General features: G+C 38.4%; 1 protein-coding gene across 5 annotated transcripts in view; it reads left to right on the top strand.

Moving 5' to 3' along the window:
- NR6A1 (nuclear receptor subfamily 6 group A member 1) overlaps nt 1–6,284 on the top strand; it is a 223,575-nt gene that overhangs the window by 154,309 nt on the left and 62,982 nt on the right. The gene's annotated exons all lie outside the window — the stretch shown is intronic.

The following is a 6,284-nucleotide window of genomic DNA, read 5'->3' as shown; positions in this document are numbered from 1 at the left end:
GCTATAAATGTTTTGGATTGGAGAAAAGTGAGGGAGAAATGTAGTAAATTGATTGTTGTGGTTGATAATTATAAGAGAAAGAGCAGGCAAAAAAAGAAAAAAACTGGATTTAAATTTTACAGTGAGTTGAAAAAAAATTTTAAACTTCATTTTGCATCACAGTCCTTAGGTAAAGTTTACATTTTAAAAAATTGTTCTGTTTACCTCTTGACAAAATTTGTTTATATTTTAAATTCCTTAATCCAGTTCACCATCTGTGAAAGCCTTATTTAGTACTGTAATTATAGATAGTATTGGGGTCATGAGGCCGTTGATAAGGCAGCCTCATTTCCTTTGGGGGAATTTAGATATTTTATGGTTGGGGGCATAAGACTAAGCCATTGCTAATTTCTTTTTAAGTAGGTTGTTTTTAAAATGGGTAAATTCGTGTGTGCGTGTGTGTGTTTTATTAATAGCAACTAGTTGGTATTGCAATGTGTATATTCAGAGAGAGGCTCCTACTTGTGTGAGAAACCCCAGTGCCCCACAACTTTATTATTTGGGCCAGATACACAGTTGAAGAAACAGCTAGAAGATGAATCTTAGCATTAAAGATTTGCTGTATTTGTTTGCTGTGTTTATAAAATATAGAGTCTAAGACTTTGCCAGAAGTTTGGTTTCTTGTAGGCAAGCTCTGTTGAGCTATAGCTAGAAGAGTTTCACATTTGAGGTAGTTAGTACATTTCCAGGACATTAACTAGTAAAATAGCTAGTCCTAGGAAAGCGTCCTAGCCCCGTGCAGCATGGCTAACATCTGCCACCGGCAGCTTTGCAGTTTCACTCTCACTCTGAGGATGTACAAACCCCGGGAAGGGGGCTGATCTCCTCTCCAACAACGTTATTCTTCATCCTAACACTCCCTGTATATTCTCCCCCAGCGCCATATATGTCAGAATTATGACCTCATTGGTTTTTAGTGTCTCTTAGTGGAAACAAAAAAGTTTGTAGAAATTATCAGTTACATGCAAGCCCTGTTATTTTTAATTTTCCTCTTCTTCCCCCAATATACACAGAAATTCTTTGTATTCTGGATATACTAGCTTTTCCAGAAAGGAGTCATTTACGAAGTAAGATTTGCTCTGGATACATTGGAATAGGAGTTTAAGGGCAGGCAGAGATACCAGAGCAGGGGTTGCATAAGTTTGGAAGAGATAGCCCTGGAGGATTTGGATATTTTTTCCAACCAGCTTGAATCTCTTAGTGCTGTATATAGTCTACAAGTTCTGAAAGAGAAAAAAGATTTGAAGAGAAAGTTCTCCCTCAGTTCTTATTTAATTAAGTATTGAAACTTTGATTTTTCTTAGCTGTTCAATGACAGAAAATAACTTATGGTACTAAAACAAGAACTTTTATAAAACAAAGAAGTGAATTTTAAAATTTTCAACTGAATCTTCCATATAAAATTCTAGTAAAGCAAAACAGATTATCCCAGCTGAAGATCATCTTTGGAAGCTTAAAAAGCAAAATCAGACTACTTACAAAAGACTTGAGTGAAAATGCTACTGTAAAAAAAGTGTTGCCTGGTTTTAGATATTGGGCCCTTGTCCATTTAAATTAACCTTTGTCACAGCTGGGCATACAAATGTTTTGTTTTAGTTCACAGAGGGTTAACTCTATTCAAGCTTTCACTGTGGCAGGCCTGATCTGTGGAGTCATACAATCTGGTCTTTCAGCCCTGCCAGTCGCTAGGCAGGAAGTCTTATTTCTTAAGCTATCTTTCAGAATGGGGGGTTGGGATTTGGAGAAAGGTGGGGGAAGGGCCTTGGAGCATCTGTAAGGATCAATAACAGAGAGCGAGCCGCAAGAGAGGCCATTGTGCACACTTCAAGATAGATGCAGCCCTTGTGCATGGCCCCTGCCTGGCAGGACAGACACCTAAAACCAAAACAATGCCACCAAATGAATTCCTTGTGAAAATCAGATTGCTCTTAAAGGAGAAAATACTTAAAAGAGTACCCTGTTAATGTTGGGAATATTCTCATTCCTCAACTTGCTAGGATCATGCAATCCCCACTAGAAATAACTCCAAATTGATTTTTAAACGCCTTTTGTCCTCATGCTAATACTGTATTGAATTGGAGAGGGTGATCATTTTGGCCTTAGTCACATGCATCAATGCATTGAGTAATCTTTTTCTTTCTTTCTTTCTTTCTCTCTTTCTCTTTCTCTTCCTTTCTTCCTTTTTCCCTCCTCTTCCTTTCTTCTTTCTTTTTTATTCTAACGTTTGCTTTACCCTACTGGGGTTGGAAGCATCATTAAGGGAATGAAAAAAACAGAATTTGGTTAGGATTTGAGTAACACATGTGTGAAATCCCTCCCCCAACAGCTGGGATTGGCTCTTGAAACTTCATCTGAACTAAACAGATGCTCTTAGTGTGTTATTTTGAAATCATTTAAATCAGACTCATAGCCAGGAAATCTACAAAAATCATAGGTTTTATTTTAAAATGCATTTAACTCATATCATGCCACATCTTAATGCCTATTATATGTGGGTGTTGAGCAGAGATACCTGAGCTTGGGAAAGTGAGCATTTATGAAATTATGATTTTAAAAGCACTATCAAGTTTGTTGTAATTTTACTCCAGTTCGGATTTTCAGTTTTTGAATTCTTCTTTCCCAAGCCTACCTGTAACCTTCCTTTTTTACTGTATCCTTTTTCAGAGAACTAAGGCAGTTAGTTGTTCAGTAGGTGCTTTTATGATGCAAATTTTTTATGGCTGTTGGAAAGAGTAATGGAGTCATTGCCACCTCTCCCACTAAACCCCCAAAATATTGGTGACAACTGATGGTAACAGCTGTGGAAAATGGAATCATAGTCTTTAATATCATTCTCGCCATTTGAAATCTTTCAGGAATAAATGCATAAACCAACTTGGGGTCCATAATGTGACTTGCAGACATGCTAATGGAATAAGGGCAGGGGTGGGGGGCAGGGAGAAAGACCTGCAGTTGAAATGAGCCCCAAGTTTAATTTATTTTATGCTTCTTGAGTTGAGATGACATATTCTCCTGGACAGTTTTGAGGCTTGAGAGAATATGTAGACACTTACCAGGATCATCTGGATATTTTTAACCCATCTCTCACCCCTTTTTCTGGGGAAAATTATGTATTAAAGAAAATCTAAGTTAATCATCACAGTACCTCCTTGATACCATTGTTTTGCCTCTCTGATACATTATAATTCTGCATTAATATTTAAGCCATGGGATCAGTTCTTTTAATGGGCATTTTCCAGAGAGATACAAATATTACTAACAAAACTTGGAAGTTCAGTTACCATTTACATTGTATTAAAATGGGGTATGAAACCTACCATGACCCTTTTGAACAATGTGGTCTTTAATGTGCTTTAAGGGGGAGGGCCTACTGAAGGAAAAGCCATAAAAGTCTTCAGGGTTCAAGATGAGGTTGGGATTTTAGCCCACTGCTTTTGTCATTTTCACACACAAACATCACTGCAGTCATGTTTGATTTAGCATCCTTAACACAATGAGGTGGGAGAACAAAAGAATATTAGAGGCACAAGTATGGAAACCAAACATTCCCCTTCCCCTCCAAATTTTTTCAGATGGTTCTCTTTTCCCTATCTCCCCTGCTACTGGATTTCTTTTTAAGCCAAGGAAATCAGTCAGTTTGTAAGAATCTTCTTTCTGCACTCCTCAGTGGTTTGCTTGGGCAATTGAAAAACAAGCCACTCCTCAAATATTTTTTAGCCATGTGAAAAGTCCTGTCCCAAAGACTTAGGAAAAACACCATAATTAGGAAAAATGCATCTACTCCTATTTCAAGGTTGAGAATTTGGGGGTGTACCCGATGCACAGCTGTTTTACATATTTTGAAAAGCCTGATAGATGTAAAGGTCATTGCTAACTCTAACAAGGTCTTGATGCTCACACTGTCATCCAAGGACCTTGCATTAATTAGGATGAGAAGCATGGAAGGTCAGGAGTCAACTGACTGGTGGGCCTCTGTGGATTCTCACTGGGGCCAGTAAGAATTCCTATAGGATTTTTAGTCATTAAAATCAAATAAAAACAAAAATAAAACCTGCCACTGCTTTCATGGCTTCTGAGCAGACCTCTTGATCTGTATGGTAAGGACTCATCCCCTGTTGCCCAAGTGGCTCCTAAAAACTTCACTGCATCCATTGCTTTGCTACAGGATTCCCAGTGTTGGGGAAAGAATCTCAGCAGCCTGATTCTGTCACTTGGCCAAGTCACTTGACCTCTGTGAGCCTCAATTTCCTCATATGTACAACAGGGGATAGTAATACCAATCTCACAGGGTTGCTATAGGAATTAAATAAGAGAACCTCTGTCACAGTGCCCAGCACATGCTTAACATGCCTTGAAATTGAAATGAGTTTTACAGAATGGCAAGTTTAGGGAGATTAGGAAGGAGAGGATTCTTGGGTGAGCCTGTGGCTGGTACTGTTTAATATTCCAAGTAGAAAAGCCTGCATGCCCCGCAATGCCTCCATTCAGTGAACAACATTCAGGGAGGAGCCCTTTGGAAATTTAGCCTTGAAAATGCTGTATAACCAGTGAGACGAGCTGCTGAGTCCTCTCCTTTACAACTAGTTGTTGTGCTAATAATCTATTCCTGGGCTAATAAAAATAATTAGCAATGAGAGTGTCTCTGCAAAATTTGTGGATTTTTTTTTCCCCTAAGAGAGTCTTTTACAGTTGTGTTGATTGGAAGAAAAAGGAGAGAGGATGTGTTCTTAGTGAGCACGCAGATTAAGTAATTAACAGGAAAGGAAGGGTAGTCAGGTTGGTCATCTCCTTCTGTGTGTTCGCTAGATAAACAGATGCCAAGACAGTGGCCATGGCCATGTTTAATAGCCCCTTCTCAGAAGCTTTACCATGAAGTGGTAAATTTGGGAATATTGTTAGCATGCTAATCACTGCCCTACTTAACTTTGGAATCTTTGGTGTCCCTGCCTTTTGGGGGTTGAGAGCTTATATCAGTGGCTCATCATTCTGCTCTCTGTGTATAAAATTATAATTTATGTAGCCAACATTCATTGAGCATTTACTGTGTTCTAATCCCTGGAAACACAGGTGAATTAGAACTGCAGCTATTTTGAACCACAAAGAGGAAATAATGTTAATTGCTTAACAGATATTAACAATTACGGGGAGACAAGGAACATTTGGCTGCAAAAACATTATTCAAAACTGGCAGAAGGATTTGTTTTCAATTTGGGGCCCTGTATTTCTTTAGCCTTTTTTTTTTTTTTTTTTACTAAGCTTGCACTACATTTCTTGAAATGTTTTTGTTCTTCCAAATTTATGGCTCCAAAATAGAATATTCAAATATTTTTCTTAACATAGTAAAATTAGAGTCCTGCATTGCAATTGGCAAAAGTGGGGAAATACTCTAAACATCATTACTCTGTTTGCATCCTGTTCACTGTTAGCAAAAACATTTTCCTTTTGTGAGGTTTTCAGCATGTTCCCTCAGAGTGATGGCTACGGCAACCTAGCTTTGCTTTTCAAAGGTGTGATAGGTTATGGGTAATTTATTAAATGTCAGTTACAGTTCATTAAATAACCATTCTACAGCAGATGCATGTTTTGGACATTTTTTTAAAAAAAGGAAAAATAGGGTGCCTGGGTGGCTCAGTTGGTTAAGCAACTGCCTTCAGCTCAGGTCGTGATCCTGGAGTCCCAGGATCGAGTCTCACATCAGGCTCCCCGCTCAGTGGGGAGTCTGCTTCTCCCTCTGACCCTCTCCCCTCTCATGCTCTCTCTCAAATAAATAAATAAAATCTTTAAAAAAAAAAAAAAAGGAAAAATAAACACCATCCCAGTGGCCATTTAATCCCAGAGTGCATGCACATGAGTCAGTGTGGAAAGAAAAGGTGTGTTAAGAGAAAAGCTTGGCACCCAATAGGTGCTAGTCACAGAAGTCTTGGCTACTGTCACTGTCATAAGACTGTATGTACGTGCACACACACTCATATGCATTGATGGCTTTTGTTTTTTAAGTTTGCCACGAGATAGTTGTTAATTGCTTCGGATTCTAGGTTCCTTTTGAGTATGTAGAAATTAATTCTTCCTTAGCACCTTTGCTTTGGAAAGTGCCTACATGCCTTTTGGAATCATGTACATTAAATTATTTGCCATGAGCTTACCAATCTGATGCCTTTTGGAATCATGTACATTAAATTATTTGCCATGAGCTTACCAATCTGACACTAGAGAGAAACTACCCACCATAGAATAGTTTTTTTTTA

Source organism: Leptonychotes weddellii, chromosome 14, assembly GCF_054177405.1.
Source record: "Leptonychotes weddellii isolate Sample4059 chromosome 14, ASM5417740v2, whole genome shotgun sequence".
Classification (NCBI taxonomy): domain Eukaryota; kingdom Metazoa; phylum Chordata; class Mammalia; order Carnivora; family Phocidae; genus Leptonychotes; species Leptonychotes weddellii.
Note: the sequence above shows the minus strand (reverse complement) of the source record. Positions and strands in the feature narration are given on the sequence as shown.